Source organism: Lutra lutra, chromosome 14 (genome assembly GCF_902655055.1).
Source record: "Lutra lutra chromosome 14, mLutLut1.2, whole genome shotgun sequence".
NCBI lineage: Eukaryota > Metazoa > Chordata > Mammalia > Carnivora > Mustelidae > Lutra > Lutra lutra.
In genome coordinates this window covers 25,321,790-25,340,736 of record NC_062291.1, presented here as the reverse complement: position 1 = coordinate 25,340,736, position 18,947 = coordinate 25,321,790, and the positions used below count along the sequence as shown (strand labels likewise).

The 18,947-nt window shown below is 39.8% G+C and overlaps 1 protein-coding gene across 1 annotated transcript in view; it reads right to left on the bottom strand.

The window, feature by feature from the left end:
• ZNF365 (zinc finger protein 365) overlaps window positions 1-17,497 on the bottom strand; it is a 49,398-nt gene extending 31,901 nt beyond the window's left edge. The window contains exon 1 of the mRNA XM_047703057.1: window positions 17,379-17,497. The gene's annotated coding sequence lies outside the window, so the exon portion shown is untranslated. The remainder of the gene's footprint in view (window positions 1-17,378) is intronic.
• Between the last annotated feature and the right edge of the window lie 1,450 nt (window positions 17,498-18,947).

The window sequence follows — 18,947 nt, the reverse complement described above, 5'->3', positions numbered from 1 at the left end:
TTAACTATCTTTAATAGATAGTGAACTATTCAGATTTTCTACCTCTGACAGTTTGGGTAAGTTGTATTTTTCTAGGAATTATCCTTTTCACTTTAATGGTCAAATTCATTGTTGTTAAAGTATTTAATTACCAAGTAGTTGCATTATTCTAGTTACATTTTGTTATTGATTTGTATTTTGATTTTATAGTGGAAAAATAGCACACTATGAATGACTTTAATTTTTTCAAATTTGTTGAATCTTTCTTTATGATTTCAGTAAAAGATCCATTTGCCCTTGAAAAGAAGGTGAATTCTATCGTCTTTTGATGTAGTATTCTATATAAGTCAGATCAAGCTGGTCAAGTGTGTTGTTTTTATAGATATTTTTTGTTAGACTATTTTATAACTTATTAAATGAAATATGCTAAAGTTTTGCATTAAGAGTATGGATTTTTCAAAATATATTATTCATTTATTTTTGAGAGAGAGCTGGAGAGAGAGGGTGCGCACACAGGGGTGGGTAGGGAGGGGGGCGGGCAGGGGCAGAGAGAGAAGTAGATTCCCCAAGGAGCAGGGAGCCAGATTCGGAATGGATCCCAGAATCCTGGGGTCATGACCTGAGCCAAGACGCTTAACCAGCTAAACAACCCAGGCGCCCACAAGTATGGATTTGTTCATTGCTTCTTTTAATTCTGCCCCTTTCTGCTTCAATATTTGAAGCTTTATTATAGAGTACATACAAATTTAGTATTGTATGATAGTGTCCTGCTGGATTCCCACTTCAATAATTACGAAACCTCTGTCTTTATCTGTGATAATTCTTTTTGGCATTAAATCTACTTTGACTTTAGTATAGATATATCACTTCTGTTCAGTGTTTTTGTGGCTTTGTTGTTGCTCTTGTTCTTTACTGTCCACTTTTCTGTGTTTTTATCTTTCAAGTGTGAGTCTTTAGGCACAACGTAGTTGTTTAATCCAATCTAACAACCATAAATCTTGATGTATTTAGTTTATTTATGCTTAATGTAATTACTTGCATAGTTGAGTTTATATATACAATGTTGCCATTCAGATCTTATTTATTTATTTATTTATTTGAGAGAGAGAGAGGGAGGGAGAGTGAGAGGGTGAGGCGGGGAACAGAGTGAGAGAGACAAGCTGACTCCATGCTGAGCACAGAGCCAGACATGGGGATCAATCCCACAACCCTGAGATCATGATCTGAGCTAAAATCAAGAGTTGGATCCTTAACCGACTGAGCCACCCAGGCATCCCACCATTCATTTTCTATTAAAACTATCTGTTTCATGTTGCTTTTTTCCATTTTTCTTTCCTTCCTTAGGACTAATCACACTTAAAAAAATATTATTCCATTTATCCCTTCCATTATTTTGTAATTTTTGTCATTAACTATTTATACAGTGTGGTTCATCTAGACATACAACATATGTTCTTTTCTTATAATAGACTAAGACAAATTGCAACTTTTACTATTAAACTATCTCTCACTTTTTGTTTTTGTTGTACATATAATGTTAAAACTCAGGTGACGTTATGATTATTATTTGTACAATTCATGTTTGTATTTACCAATTTAGTTTCCCTCTCTGGTGTTCTTCATTCCCTTCTGCATTTTCATGTTTTTATTTGGGATCCTTTCCCCCTGCCTAAAGATACTTCTTTAATTTACCTTCTATCAACATTCCTTTAATTTTTTGTCTGAAAAAAGTGCTTATTTCACCATCATTGTTAAAAGATATTTTCACCGAATATAGAATTATAGGTTAGGCGTCATTTTATTTTAGCTCTCTAAAGATTTCATCACAACCCGTCTTTCCCTGTGTGGAGGCAGTTGCAGTGTACTACTAAGATTCTTCTTGTAAGATGGGGGTACTGACTCTCCTCTAGCCAGAATTATTGCATGCTGACAGAACCTAGTTTGGTCCCTCCCAAAGAATCACCCTTGAAGACAGTGCCTTGTTCAAGGTTACAACAAATATCTATGATGTGGAAACCAGCTATGTGCTTGAGACAGGACCCCTTCCCAAAGGTGTGAAACTGCAGAAGATTTCGCCTTGCTTTGTAGAAGCCTAACTCCCCCAATGTTGACGTAACTCCAGAATCCCCTGTGCTTTTGACACTCCCCACAGCTCCCATTTGTTGCTCCAGCCCCCACGATCCTAAAAGCTTACTGGTTTCCTTTGCCCTGAGCAGAGGTTCTCCTTTTGGCTAAGCCAGACCTTTATCCTGAGCCCAGGATCAGCAATGCCTCCCTGGAAGAAAGAGCTGGTGGCTGACAGCTCATCTGGGAAAGTTCTTTACTCTCTGTGAATGCATCATATCCAGCTTGTCCTTGTTATCAACCAAACTTTGGCATCCCCACAAAATCTGTATGTTGAAGCTGTAAGCCCCAATATGGTAGTATCTGGAGATGGGGCTTTGGGAGATAATTAGTGTTAGATGGTGTCATGAGGGTGGGACCCTCCTTATAGATTTGTTTGCCCTTAGAAGAGACACCAGGGAGCTTGCTCTCTCAGGCTTCATAAGCGCACCAAGGAAAGGCCATGTGAGCACATGAGAAGGTGGCTGTCTGCAAGACGGAGAGGTCTCATCAGAACCGTGGCCATACTGGCACACTGATCTTGGACTTCCAGCTTCTAGAACTGGGAGAAAATTAATTTCTGTTGTTTCAGCCACCCAGTTTAAGGTATTTTGTTATGGCAGCCTGAGCAGCCTAATATAGCCTTCATTGCTTCCATAGTTCACTGAGGTTTTTAAAAGTATGATTTTTAGAATTTTTTTTGGCCTCTTCTAGTTTTTGCATTAGCCTCAGGGGCACCTGGGTGGCTCAAAGGGTTAAGCCTCTGTCATTGGCTCAGGTCATGATCTCAGGGTTCTGGGATCGAGCCCCCGCAAGCATCGGGCTCTCTGCTCAGCAGGCAGCCTGCTTCCCCTCTCTCTCTGCCCGCTGCTCTGCCTACTTGTGATCTCTCTCTCTGTCAGATAAATAAATAAAAATCTTTAAAAAATAAAAATAAATTTAAAAAATAAATAAATAAAAAAGAACATTAGCCTGACATGACATATTATGTCCTACTGGGAAATGGTTGAAGAGTTTAAATCAGATTTTTCTATTGCTTTCAGTATGTAAATTATTTCATTGTTTTCACTGCATACTTAACTGTAGTCCCCCAATATCCATTCTCCCCTTCCATAGTGAAAGAACCCTCAACCGTTACCTGGGTACAGGGCTGCCCCCAGAAAGACTATGTTCTCCACCCTCCATTGGAGCTAGGTGTGAATCTTTTTTTCCCTTAGAATGTGGGTGGAAATTATGCAGAGAACTTCCTGGTGGTATCTGCAAAGGAACATAATCTGCTCTCGCCTCCCTTTCCCTCTTCTCACAGGTGGGAATACACATGTGGAAGTGCGCCATCTTGTACTACATCTTGTACTTAGGACAAAGGCAACTCCTTTAGAAAAGAGGAGAAAAGGGGGGGGCTGGTCCCCACATTTTAAGTGAGCTGAGTCACTGTATCAGCTCAGAATTTTATTTGAGGGAGGAATCTCGCTTTTATAGTTTGTACTATTAAGGCTTTTTCTTCCCTATTTATACTCTTGCCCTTAGTTTATCGCCTTTTAAAAATAGTTCTCTTGAGGTATAATTGATACACAATAAATTATACATATTTAAAGTGTACAAATTTATATCCCAACTAATATACTTACAATATCCTCCGCATTTGGTGTTAGAATGTTGGTATTTGTGAATACATGAATTCGTTCAATTCATTCAAGTATTTACTATGTGTTTTGTCAGGCCCTGGCTATGCAAACTTGAAAGATTGTGGCCCAGGAACTAAATTTGAAGCCCAGATGTGACTTATTTGGCCCGACTTGGGGAGGCCCACGTGGTAATAACTGCCAGGGACTGAGTAGAAGTTGCCCTCATTAGGTGACACTTTGACTTTCTCATCCAGGCTACTACACTCCTTTAATTTACCTGCCTGGTCACTATTAGAATTAAAGTTTGAGACTCTTGGGTTAGACATTTTAAGATAAAAGACATATTCCTTGTCTTCAATATGCTTGTATTCCAGAGGAGTGATGATCAAGTGTGACAGTGTCCGTATTATAACGTGGGTGGTCAAGCCTGTGGGTCAAATCTGTCCTGCCATCCCTTCTTGTAAATGAAGTCTTTATTAGAACCCAGTCCTGCCCATGTGTTGACATACTGTCCACGGCTGCTTTCACACCACCGCGGCAGGGGTTCATAGTTGTGCCTGAGACTGTGTAGCTCCCGAAATAGGTTTCTGTGGCATCTGGAACAAGCTGGGTGGCTAAAATAGCAAACATTAAACCTCTCACAGTTGTGAAGGTCAGAAATGCAGTCTCAAGGTGTTGGCAGGGCCACACCCACTATGAGGGGCTCTAGAGAACAATCCTCTTTTGGCCTCATCCAGCTTCTGCTGGCATTGCTTAATTCATGGCTTCGTCACCCGGAGTCCTCTCTCTGGTTACATTGATTCCTCCTCTTCTACCGGTCTTCTCTTCTGTGTGTCCTTTATAAGTCATTTGTCCTTGAATTTAGGGCCCACCCGGATAGTTCAAGATGCTTTCCTCATCTCAAGATCCATTACATCTGCAAGGATCTTTTTTTTTTCCCCCCCAAATCCTGTGACATTCTCAGATTCCTGACTTTAAGACATAGATCTTTTAAGAGTCCACCATTTGGCCTACTACCCTCTCAAAACTGAAAATAATAATGACTTAGCCCTTCACAGAAAACAATCCCCAATCTTCACTATAGGGTAGTGCAAAGAAGAAGGTCATTTAACTCAGACTACTGGAGGTGGGAGATCAAGAACCCTTTATTCCTGGAAGAAGTGATGTTGGAGCTGAATCCTGATATTTGGATACAATTTCGCCAGGTTTGAGAAGTGTTGAAGAGAAATGAGAAGAATAAGAGAAAGGGGGAAGTGTTTCAAGCTGGGGGAGTAGCATCACACGAAAAAGACAGAAGGAATAAAACACTGTGGCATGTAGGTGAATACAAGCAGCTCAGCCTGGCTATTGTCTCATGTACGTGTGGGAGAGACGCGATGGCCAGTTCATCAGAAACCAAATTAAAACTTTTGTATATAATCCAAAATACCATAAAGAACAATGGTGAATTTTAAATCAGAGAGAAAGGCAATGGGATTTGCATTTTATAAGGATCAGCTGGGACTTTTACATATAGATAAATTGGAGAAGTGTAAGAATTAAGTCAGGACACAATTAAGTGGCTATCCCGGGCATCTGAAAGTTGTTATGAGCACCTGAACTGAACTGAAGTGGAGAAAATATGGGACTTAAATAGAATTTAGGAGGTAGAATCAACAGGACAGGGAGATTCTTTTTTAATGGATGTGGCAAGAGTTGAAGATATAAAACAATTCCGAGATTTCTGGACTGGGAAAGTGGGTAGATGTTTGTGCTGAATATGGAGATAGAAAATACAGAAGAGTAGATTTGGAGGGGAGTATGGAAGGTCCCTTGGCACACCTGTTGGGCTTGGGGGAAGACAATGTCTCATGTTGTGAACATGTTTGAATTGTGGACATCTAGCTGAATCCACTGAATGAGTCCTTATATACATGGGTCTGACAATTAGGAAGATGCTAGGAGGGGAAAGATAGGTTTTATTATTATTTTTATCCCTTTGAAGACCACATTTTAATTATCTTTATCTGTTCCAGATCTTTCCACATAGAGTGAGGCAAAGCCATTTTCTTTAAATTGGTAAGATTAAAGAACGCTAGGAAGTTACTCTTTACAATAATATTGTGATATGTTCATTACTATCAGGTAATGAAAATCAACCACACTTCACTTATATTTCTCCTCCTACTTTACAAATACTAATTAGCATTCAAATCACTAATGCATGATGAGTAAGAGCACCACAGAGATTATTCATATACTTCCTGGTTGCTGAGTATCCAATCTATCCACACGGTGGATTGGACACACAGGAAGTGACTAATGCAGGGGTTAAGTTGCATGATGAGATAAGCAAAGCAAGTAGAAATTCCCTGATTTGAAAACTTAAAAGGAAGAAAGAAAACAACAATTTCCCCTTTGTGATCAGTTTTCAGATTTTCCAGGGCTTGATTATTCAGTTTGTATCTGCCTATAATATTTTAGCTGAGTATCAAATGTATTTTAAGGATAAAATGTATTTCTTAGTTTTCCTTCTTGTTGCCAACTTGCGGTGACTTGCAAACAAAGATTCTGTGACGTCATTCATTTGCTCAGGCATTGTCCTACCCAACGTAATTTTCGTTTACTGAGCCCTAGACGTGGAAAAACTGAGTTCAGCACACCATGCTCTTTCTGACATCACGGGGAGTCTAGAAATCTTTGCCAGCCTCTAATGTCCTAGACCTAGACGAGAGTCCCTCTCATTCTTAGATTAGGAAAACTTTCTCCCACAATGCTGTTGTCATTAGTTCACCTGAGTTATTTTTTTTCATCACAGGACCTTGTTTGTTTCCTTATTCGAATTGAGCACAATCTTTATTATCTACATTATTTTTTCTCAAACTCAAGAAGAACTTAATTTTATTGATATTTCCTATTTTGAAAGACTGATTTGTCTTTTGAAAGATGTTTAGCAGTATAGTTATTGTTTCTTTCCTACTTTAAAACCCCAACTTTCTAGTGTTTTTTATTTTGTTGACCTTTTCAATGTTTTTAGGATGTAGACTAAGAAACTGCTCCTTTTTTGTTATTTCTTCTTTAATAATGAAGGTATTTAAGGTTAATACTTTTACTCCTTGTATGGGTTTGCAGTAGTGTCTTATAGATTTTGGTGTGAAGTGATCTCCTTGTATTGCTTTCTAAATAGTTCATAACTGGTTTTGAAATCATCCTTAACCCAGTGGTTACTTAGAAGTGCATTTCTCAGTGTCCAAGTAGTTGGAATGTAAACATATTTCATTATGTAACACCTGCTACATTCAAAAGACTATTTGTAAGAGTGAGCACCCATCAACAAAACTAAAAAACAGAATATTAACAATATCACTGAAGCCCACCTCTGTGCTTTCTTTTCTTTTCTACTCATCAATTTGACTAACCCTAAAATGAAACCACACTATCTCATTACTCTGGTTTTATAATAACTCTTAATAACTTATGGGGAGCCCCTGTGTTATTTTATTTCTTAAAGAGTGTTTTGAAGACTATCAGAAATAATGGCACAGTCAGGAACTCCAAGGTCCTGTCCCTCAACAGAACACTAAAAACTGACAAAAACTGTTAAAATCAATGGAACTCTGGAAAATGGTCAATGGCTTACAGCAACCAAGTAAACTCTTAATCAGGAAGAAGCAAACAAAACCTGGTAGGAAATCTTGGTGGCATTTCTAACCTACCCTTGCCCCCCGGGGTAAAAATACCCCACTTGTGCTTCTCGTGATGCTCTGGAAAACCACAGTCCATGGAGACAGCAGAGCTGACCTTGTTCTCAAAGACCCACAACTGTGGTTGTGCTTTGACCTGTCTGGTCACTCCCTGAAGGACGAGAGAAGAGCTTGCCTTTACTTTGCCGAACCTGCAACTCTCTCAGGACAAAGAAGCTGCAGCATGGAGAAATGTTTCAAAAACATTTACAGGCAGAAATATGACTTTCTGGGACTGGGACTAAGGCTATCCATTGAGGCAAACAGCTGACACTCCAAAAAGTCTGAGAGAAAGGCTGTGAAGTGAGATCCTTTGAGGAAGAAGAGTTTTGAAAAACTTCATCAACCTGGGAATCGAGAAGGCCACATGGGTACCCAGGGTGGAGCTCTCACACACTGCTAGTGAGAAGGGAAAATGGGATAGCCATCGTGGAAGACAGTTTGGGAGTTCTTTAATAAGTTAAACATAGAATCACCATATGACAGCCTGTACCATCTGACTCCACTCCTACATATATACCCATAAGAACTGAAAACAGGCGTTCAGACAAATTTGTACAAGAGTGTTCAAAGCAGTACTATTGTGATAGCCAAAAGGTAGATGCAACCCAGAAACTAACAGAAAAACAAATGCAGCATATTCTATACAATGAAGTATTATTTAGCCATAAGGAGTCATAAAGTCCTAATATATACTACAACATGGATGAAACATGAAAAAAGCCACAGACTCTATATTTCCATTTATATTAAATACCCAGAATAGGCCAATTCATAGAAACAGAAAGCAGATTAGTGTTTGCCAGGAGGTGTGGGGAAAGGTGAATGGAGATTAACTAGTTAATAAGTTTGGGATTTCCCTCTGAGGTGAGGAAAATGTTCTGGAATAAATGATGATGATGGCTGTTCAGTAACGCAAATGTTCTAAATGTCTTTGAACTGTACACTTCAAACAAGTTATGATGGTAAAATTTTATGTCATCAGTATTTATCCGCAATTAAAAAAACAAGTGAATGGGCCTCTGGGTGGTTCAGTCAGTTCTAAATCCAACTCCTAGCTCAGGTCTCAATCTCAGGGTCGGGAGTTCAAGTCCCACAGGGTGCAGAGCCTACTTAAAAAAAAAATTAAAATTAAAATTAAAAATTAAAATTTAAAAAAATTAAAAATAACTGAAAAAATAGCCCCGGTTCAATTGAGGTCATGGTTTCTCCATATACAATTTTTAAATAGGCCTGTCAGTATCCTGACCTCTTCACATTAGTGAATCTTTCAATCTATTAACAGAGTATTGGTCTCTAAGTTGTCTTTACATCTCTTATTTTAGTTTAGTTTTAATTTTTTCTCTTAAAAGAAGTTGCTTTCTTTGTTAGATTTAGTCCTAGTCACCTTACATTTTACACTAATGTTTTTATAATATTTCATATACATGACTGTGTATGAGTATAAATCATAATGCATGGCGTGATGAAGTAACACAAAGTACACTTGTGTGAATACTAGCCAAATCAAGAAACAGAACATTGCCAGCACACCTCTGCCAGAAGTTTCCTTTGTATTTCTTCCCAGTCACTAACTCTACTCTCTGCCAAAAGGAGGTACACTTTTCAATTCTAATTTAATGTCGTTCAATTTCTCAATGCTTCCATTGTAATAAGTGCTTTTTGTTTCCTGTTTAAGAAATCCACCCCCCAAGTTTATTAAAATATTTTCTCATGTTATTACATTTCAGATACTTCCATTGTGACTTCTTTTTTGACTCATAATTTATGGGAATGAATTTGCTTAATCTTCAAAAGTTGGGGGTATTTTCTAGTTTTCTTTTCTTTATTACTGGTTTCTGGTTTAATCTCACCATAATCAAAGAGAATATTCTCTACGTTTGCGATCCTTTCACAGTTGTAGAGCCTTGCTTTACGGCCCAGCATGTGGTCAACAAAGGTTTATTCCACATGCACCCCGAAAAATGTGAATTCTATCACTGTTTGATGGGTGCTCTATAATGTCATTTGGGTCAAATCTGTTAATCCCATTTTTTAAATCTTCTTTACATTTAATGAGGTTCTCTTTCTTTCTTTCTTTCTTTCCTTCTCTCCATAAAAATGCTTGAGATCTACTAGTATACAACAAGTATACAACACAATATTGTTAGAATAGTCATTATGGGGGCCCCTGGGTGGCCCAGTGTGTTAAGCCTCTGCCTTCGGCTCAGGTCATGATCCCAGGGTCCTTGGATCAAGCCCCACATCGGGCTCTCTGCTCCGCGGAGAGCCTGCTTCCTCCTCTCTCTCTCTGCCTGCCTCTCTGCCTACTTGTGACCCCTGCCTGTCAAATAAATAAATAAAATCTTAAAAAAAAAAAAAAAAAGAATAGTCATTATGCTGTATATTAGATCCTTGGAACTTATTCATCTTTTAAGTGACTTACATCTCTCCATTTTCCCCCACTGTCAGCCCCTGACAAACACTATTCTACTCTGTCTCTTTGAGTTTGATTTTTTTTGTAGATTCCATATTTAAGGAATACTATATAGTATTTGTCTTTCTCTGGCTTATTTCCCTTAGCAAAATGCCCTCCAGGTTCATCCATGTTGTTGCAAATGATAGAATTTCTTTCTCCTGGCTGAATAGGATTCCGTTGTATATACATGCCACATCTTTATCCATTCAGCTATCTATGGGCCTTAGTTTGTTTTCATATCTTGACTATTAAGAGTAATCCTGCAGAAAACGTGGGAGTACAGGGGTCTCTTGAGACACTGATTTCATTTCCTGTGAATATATACCTAGGAGAAGGATTCTTAGATCATATGGTAGCTTTATTTTTAATTTTGGAGGGAACTGCTTTCCATAATGGCTGTACAATTTACGTTTCCACCAACATTGTACAGGAATGGATTTTTGACTGTTTTATCACTTAGTGAAAGAAATATGCAAATTTTCTCATTCTTGTGGACTTGGATAGTCCTCTTTTTAGGTCTGTAAGTATTGTTCTACATACTTAAAAGACTTATAGCCAAATGCAGATCTTGTTTCTACTCTGATTGAAAAATATATGTTAAGATACCAGGGACATTGGAATACAGGCTATACCTTGGATGATATTAAGGAATCATTGTTAAATTTGTTGGATGTGATGATATCTAGTAGAGATACAGACTAAAGGGTTTTGGGTTAAATTTTATAGCATTTTATAGAATTTGCTCATCGAGGAAATTGACAAGACTGAGAAATATATTTAAGATTTTTTATACCAAAGAACTCTTCATACTCACAAAGATATGATGAAGACATGATTGACTTATCACATGATAAATATATCAAACTGCTTGACATGGAAAGCTACCCTGACATTTTGTCATAGGCCTTAGGCAAACATAGACAAAAATTGCATTTTTAAAAATTACTCATATATGGTTTTTCCCTCTGTTTCTATATGTGCTAACAAACATTTTGGGTAAAAATAATCCAATATATACAGTTATAGATGGGTGAGAATATTTTCAGAAAAAAAAACAAAAATCGAAGTGATGGTAAATTTTATGTGTCAGCTTAACTTAAGGGGTACCCAGATAGCTGTTCAAACATTATTTCTGAGTGTGTCTGTGAGGAGGTTGATTCGGTAGACTGAATAAAGAAGATCCACTCTCACCAATGTGGGCAGGCATCATCCAATTCACTGAAAGCCCAAATACAACAAAAAGGAGGAAGGATGAATTCTTTCTTTCCCTTCTTAAGCTTCGACATTTATATTTACTGCCTTCAGACATCAGAGCTCCTGGTTCTTGGGCCTTTTTTTTTTTTTTTTAAGATTTTATTTATTGGGGCGCCTGGGTGGCTCAGTGGGTTAAGCAGCTGCCTTCGGCTCAGGTCATGATCTCAGAGTCCTGGGTTCGAGCCCCGCATGGGGCTCTCTGCTCGGCAGGGAGCCTGCTTCCTCCTCTCTCTCTGCCCGCCTCTCTGCCTGCTTGTGATCTCTCTGTCAAATAAATAAATAAAATCTTTTTTTTTAAAAGATTTTATTTATTTATTTGACAGAGAGAAATCACAAGTAAGCAGAGAGGCGGGCAGAGAGAGAGGAGGAAGCAGGCTCCCTGCCGAGCAGAGAGCCCCATGCGGGGCTCGATCCCAGGACTCTGAGATCATGACCTGAGCCGAAGGCAGCGGCTTAACCCACTGAGCCACCCAGGCACCCCTCTTGGGCCTTTTTATTCTAGAACTCACATCAGCTGCTCTCTGTTGGAAGCTCCAGTTGGTCTTGCGACTTGCTGTAACCTACAGAATGCAATGGAAGTATTAGGCAGGAAGCTAGGCATGAGTGGCAGGAGGATGGACCTTAGAGGTCCTATTGAAGAGCCCTAACCGAGGACCTCAGGGAGACCATCCCATTCCACCCACCCTGGATCTCGGGTGACAGCATCCCTGCAGAAGAGTTACATTTGCTGTGCTTGTGAAGAAAGCAGCCCCCTGTCCTTATCTGACCTACGTCTCTAGAAGAGAAATAATGTCTCTTGTTTCCTACCCCTGCAGGTATTTCAAATGCATTTTGCAAAAGAGCATGGGTAGTTGGCTAATTTGTTATATCATCCAGTCCTATCACTCAAATGTGGCAACCTTAGGACCCGCCCCAAAGAAAAAAATGATAAAAGCCAACACCCCGAGTTTCTGGGACCTTTGTCTCTCTTGACTGGCCCGCTCCATCCTTCGAGTGAACTATAATAGAACTTTGCTCCGATTGACTTTCACTGCACTGTCCTGCATTTCTTCACTGCAGCAGCGAAAAGCACTGAGGCTTCTTTCCTTTCCCAACTCACTCTCTGTAGCACAAGTGATGTTGGGCAGATTCTAGCCCCAGCCCTTAAGAAGTCCGGCAGCTTCTGCTTTCTCTCGTTTATAGGGTGAAAGAAGAGTTGAGCCGTAATGAAGAGAGAGAGAAAGAGAGAGACCCAGCCAGCTTGCAGTCATGCCAGTCACCTAGCTGATGTGCCCAGCAGGGAGCTGATGCCATCTTGGACACTCGGGTCCCATAGAGCTTGCAGCTGACAGCAGGCACAGGAGAGATCCTAGTCGACCCCATGACAATAGGAAGAACCACCGCGGAGCTCAGGTAAGTCTCAGAAAATAAAAGGTAAATGAAACTACTGTAGAGACTAAGAGAGCACCTACAAAGAGAAAATCATGTGAAATATAAAATGAAAACCAATCGCTAAGACAAGGGTGCTGGGCATAAGTAGATGGGGAAGGTCCCAGACCTACAGCAGAGGACAAAACTCTGAGTCTGAGTTAGGGTTCAACTGCTAGGACCCATAATCGAGGCCTGTGTGTTTCCAAAGAAACTTTGTGTCATGATGAAACATTCATCTGTGGCTGTTAGGCACTTGAAATGTGGTTAGTGCATCTGTGGAGTTGAATTTTAAATTTTATGTAATTTCAGTGAATTACATTCAAATTTAAATAGCCCCATATGGCTAGCGACTACCATACTGGACAGTGTAGCTACTAGTGTAGCTCATCATGTGTTAGACTTCTCCGTGATGAAGGGATAAAAATCAACAACTCATCCCCAAATTGTGTCCTTCCATCTGCTTCCTTCTCTGAATTCTGACAGGAACCTTATTACTTAGACCTTGAGCTGCTCTGCTCCCAGAGAACTGCTTAGAATGACCATATAATCTCTCAATATTCCCATTTGGAGAACCCAGAATCAGAAGTGGGTTCCCCCCTTGTTATGGTTTCTGAGTAAACAGAGGTTAGGTTGGGAATAACAACTTCAAAAAAAAAACAATCTGTCTTTGCCTTTTACTCTATGTCTATAAATAATCTTGAGGTGAAAGCACCTATTATAAAGGACATTTCTAAGAACTTTAATTAAGGTGTTGAAACTCAAACCCAGACTTCTATAAATGACTGCTGTGTTTCCCAAACTTCTTTCCATATAGAAATATTTCGTGTGTATGACTTCTATTAACCTCTTGCGGCAGTCATAGCACACATTTTGGGAATGCTTTTTTAGAAAACTGCAAAATTTTTATTAAACTGGGCTAAATGTCATTATGAAATATTGAACATTTCAACCATGAATACTACATGATAACTTTCCAAAATCAATTCCATTTCCTTAATTAGAAAATTAATCATTTGAGATTATTAAACAAATATGAGGCAAGATTAAAATGATGATTTTCATTTCCTTATGGGTTATTTTTTAAATATTTAACAAAAATTGGATAATACTCTTCTCAGAGAACGCAAGATTTTAGCTGAGATTTAATTTAATTATATGGTAACTAGGCTCCAGAATTTTAAAACACTGTTTTTAACATTCCTACCTCCTGAAGGCAATATTGTCATTCACATGAACAAATCACCCTTCTTTATACCCACCACCAGGCAATCAGCCATGATTTTCCAAGGAGCCAAGGACAATTATTTCAAGGACATTTTTTTGCTAGAGAAAAATTTTTGCTTTCTTAAAGAGAGAATAGATTTTGTTCTGCTTCACTGTCTGACTTAAGACCACTGAAATTGAAAATGTGTTATTTCTACTTCCTCAAAAAAGACTTCTCAAAAGACTCTCCTACCCTCCAGAGTTTGTTCCAACTGGATAGTCAAATTAAGGTACTCTTCCCCAAATTCCTATTCATGTGAATTTTATTGTTTGTAGCAGTCCTCAAAGACTATCTTCCTCAGTGATTCTTGTGGTAGCTGCATATTAGAATGGGGTGGGGGAACTTTTAAAAAATACAGATTCCTGGGCCCCACTTTAAGGAATCTCAGCAGGGGGTGGGGGGAGGAGCAAGCATAGATATCCTTAAAGTCCCTTGGGAGATTTAATGACATTACACTATTGAGCTAGTCCATCCTCCTCACTTAACAGACATGGGGACTGAGGACCAGCCTGCTAAGTGGGATGTCACCATTTCATTTCTTACTTATGAGGCCATTGGGACTGAAGGAGCCTGAACAAGTAGTGGATTTCCAGCTTGTGCATGAGTCACCAGGATTATAAGATGGTGTCTCCAGGGCCATCTTGGGGGTGAAGGGGACAGTGAGGGAAGGGGAGACTCTGATTTTCCACCAGAGCACCCCTTCAAGCTGTTCATATATTGAGGTCCTCCATATATTGTTTGAAGAGAGGTTTCTACTGTTAAAGTATGCCAAGTCTGAAAAATCACCCCTCAAAAAATATGAACATCATGTGTACATTTCTGAGATGTTTATCAAAGTATCTTAGAGGTCAGACACCAGTTCAACTATTAATGAAATGTAAAAACACTTAAAGGAACAGAGGACTGTTTATTCTTAAATCACGTTTTTTCCCCCAAGTGTTTGATGAGCTCTAAGGGGCTATCTAAGCTCAAATATTTGCACCCATGAGAAATCCGTGTACCAGGTAAGAGTGTCAGGAACAGGACAGAAGTGTACATTTTTGAAATATATTTCATTTTTCTGCAACTAAGTTAATTTCTATTTTTATGTCCTATTACCCCTGAGGTCTAATGCAGCCTGCCTCTGACCATGGTTGTGTCTAAGTCAGGGGATGTAGGGCATTCCAAGGCATCACAGAGGTCTAGGCCCTGGTCCTCTTCTGTCCTGGGACAGAAATATCTGAAATATCCTCTTTCCCACCTGGCCTCAGGTCATGGGTACATCTGGCTCTTGTCTCCTCCTGACCTCAAAGTCACTTAGGTCCGGCTCTCTCTATCAACAGCCTTTGCCCATTCTTGGTGTCTCAGGAAAGCATTCTGCTGCTTCTCCAGCTCTGCTGGGTTTGGGGGACCATCAGAGCTGACTCAGTCTCCTCTGTGCAGAGATTCCCCCCTCTCCATCTCTACTCTGTTGCTTCCCTACCACAATGCTGAAATGGGACCCATAAGGCTTGCTGCCTTTTTTGGCTCTAGGAGGAGCAGCCCCAGCAGTACGGACCAAAGCACAAGCTCCCTCTCCGGAAAACAACAGTGTCTAAGTGTGTTCTGATTCTTCTTTCTTATGGATACCCTAGTTGAAAGGATGGGAAAAATTGTCTTGTACTGGGAACATTTTCTTCATTATTCTGTTCTGAAGTCTTCAGAACCTAGGCTCTTGTAACTCAAAACACCTTTTCTTTCAAGACATTTTTGCTATCATTCCAAAGGTCTATTTTAATACTCAAGCGTGGAGAATCGCCTACTTGTGTCATCTTTTCCAAGAAACTGTCCCACTGGTGGTGAGGAGAGTCACAAGAGACAAAGGAAGATGGTGGGGACAGGGTGGGGGGGAGAGGACACATGCACCAGTTAATACCTCAATATCGTTTTTTTCTACACATGTATAAGGGAGGAAGTTTGATCAGGTTTTGATCAATTTCTTGACCTCCCTTCAAAGCTCATCGTTGTTTCATCCTTCTCCCCTGGCTATGTATATACTCCAGTGTCAAGCGAAAGGAATTCATAATATAAATTACAGAACTACCATGTGATAGACAACTAGGCAGTCATTTATAATCATGTTAAATTGATATTAAAGAACATGAATAAAACGTTTTGATTCTGGACATTAGAAATGTTACAGTGCCTGCCTGACCACACTGGGTTGTAAGGAAGAAAGCCCCACCAGCTTCTCTCCCTGCAGGGAGGTGGGGACTGAAAATTTGTTAGACCACGTGGTCCTCACTCCAGGGTCGCTGATTGGTTCATGAGTGAGTAACAGATCGAAGAGTAACCAAACAGTCCACTTACCAACAACCTATTATCTGTACAGGCTTGATGGAAAAATGAGCAGGGCAAAATTTGAAATTTGTACTAAAAATCCAGAAATCATGAGACAGTAAGTTTGACAGCTCAGTTAAAAGGTCATAAGGTAAAATTGACACTGGAGGAGCCGCTGTGAGAAGTAGGAAGCTGAAAGTATGGGGGCACACAAGTTAAGAACAAGTAGAGCAGTTGAAGACAGAGTGAAAAGACAGTTGGAGGGCAGCCACCGGAAGTCTTGGCAGCTGCCTCAGATGCAGACCCACACTCCAGCCCGTTTCACAAGGGGCTTGCCCTAACCCGACCCCAGCTCTTAGATTTCCAAGACAATTTCCTTGCTATTCTTTGTAAATCCTATCATTAAGCCTTTTGTGCAGTCAGGCCTTAGTGGCTCCCTATTACACAACTTTTACAAGACTGGCGCCCAATTTTATATTTTTAACGTGTGCTTACATATATGCATGCCTATGAAGTAAAGTCACAAACTTACTGACAATATTCTTAGATGTACCAAGATTATGTGGCTTCTTTATTTCTTTATTAACTGATTTGATCACCCAAAAGTTATTAGTCACTGCGTGCCTGGGACCATCAAACTTAGCAATGTTCCAGTATGCTGTGGCATAATCCAGTATACCCATTCACTTAAAGTTCAACCCCTTAGGTTTTTGTTAAAGATCTATCTCATGTCAACAAAAATAACACATTTATAATAAAGTCATTCATGAACCACTGTTTGTAATAGCAAAATGTTATCTATGTCCATCAATAAGGAAAGAGTTGAATAAATTATGAAGCATCCTTACAATGAAATACCCTCCAAAAAAACAACAAATACATTGTAATACCATACAGATATGGAAATCCCAATAATGTATTTTAAATGAGAAAAAAATAGTGATGCCATCTTTAAGAAAATGAAAAATCAGATTAAGAATATATATTCACATTTTCTAGTAATAGCATAAACTCTGGAAAGATACATCAGAAGCTAAAATAATGTCTTTGGTGGAGCGTTCTTGGGGGAGTAGGGTTGGGATAGAGGGAAACAGGATTCTTTCCTTTAAATCTCTGTACATTGTTTCAGCTTATAGATCATGTAAATATATTGATAGAAAAATGGAGCGTATTTTAAAAAGCAATTAACATTCAACCTATGAAAGTGATTTAAATAGTATCTATTGTGTGACTCTGGGTAAAAAGACTGGTCCCTTCAGACTTACCCTAATTCTCTGGGTGATGGAGTCATCCCGAGGTGGTGGAGTGAGGGGAACTGGGATCCCTGCTTGGGATCTCTCTTTCCTGCCTGGTCATGCTTTCCTTGCTGGCATCTGCAGCTGAAGTTGGCAACGGCTGTCCTCTGCTGTCTGGTCTTTCTGAATGGGACTGGCTGAGTGTTGCTACCAGGCTGACTTGGTCTTATCTTAGAGCTTGCAGGTACTCAAGACCTCCTGGGTCTCTTCCATGTCTTCTCTCTGGCTCTACTCTGAGTTTGATCCCACAGCCTCTGCCATAAGACCATCCTGCTCAGGCCTGCTGATTTCCACAGAACAATCTTCACATTGGACCCTTATCCCCAACCTCATTTCCCCCTCCACTTCCAGGAAATCCTGGGACCAATCAGTGACACACAGGAATTAGAAGAGTTCTGGAAAGCTATATTTCTGTCTTCCCTGTACCTGCCATAGAGAGAACTTCCCAATTCACATTGAATTGGCCAACTCCCAAGTTGGTATATGGAAAACTTGCAAGGCTATCTCCCCCAGAGACCCAAATGTGACTCTGAAAAAAAACTCCTGCCCTTAGCATTCCCTTCCACTCTTCTTGTATATTTGGCTTTGGACCAGCGAGGACAAATTTGTTTTATAATTTTTACTTTTAAAAAAAGCAAATGTTTTTTATTTATTTATTTATTTATTTTTAAAAGATTTTATTTATTTATTTGAGAGAGAGGCAGTGAGAGAGCATGAGCGAGGAGATGGTCAGAGGGAGAAGCAGACTCCCCATGGAGCTGGGAGCTCGATGCGGGACTCGATCCCGGGACTCCGGGATCATGACCTGAGCCGAAGGCAGTCGTCCAACCAACTGAGCCACCCAGGCGTCCTAGCAAATGTTTTTTAAAGAATTTTATTTATTTAACATACAGAGAGAGAGAGTGTGTGTGTGTGTGTGTGTGAACACAAGCAGGGGGAGAGGCAGAGGCAGGGGGAGAGGCTGAGCAGGGAGCCCAATGCCAGGCTCCATCCCAGGACCCTGGGGCCATGACCTGAGCCTAAGGCAGATGCTTAACCAACTGAGTCAATCAGGTGCTCTGAGCAAATGCTTTTTAAATGTTAATTTTCCATTATGACTGGAGAGAACATGGGAGTTTGATGTATTACCCTTTGTACTCTCCTAAATTTGTTTCCTCCTCCTCCTCCTCCTCCTTCTTCTTCTTCTTTTTTAATTTGAAGGAAAAATCCATTTGGGCACTAGATTTAATGATGTTTTGGGGCTACTTTTAGAGCTAGTTTTGGGGGGACAAACATGATTCAGCATCACGAATCATGATTCATGATTTGTGAACTGCACAGGTGAGAGGGGGAAGGATTTATAAAATTAAACCTGGAAGATAATCCCCAATGCACACATGTGCGTGTGCATACACACACACACACACACACACATACACACACAGAGTACATCAGTCATTGGTTGCTGTTGGTTTTTTCCTTCCACTGTCCAGATAATTGTTTCAAATCACAAGTTTATTCGGTTAGTTCAAATCCTACCTAGGAAACAGATATGGCAAG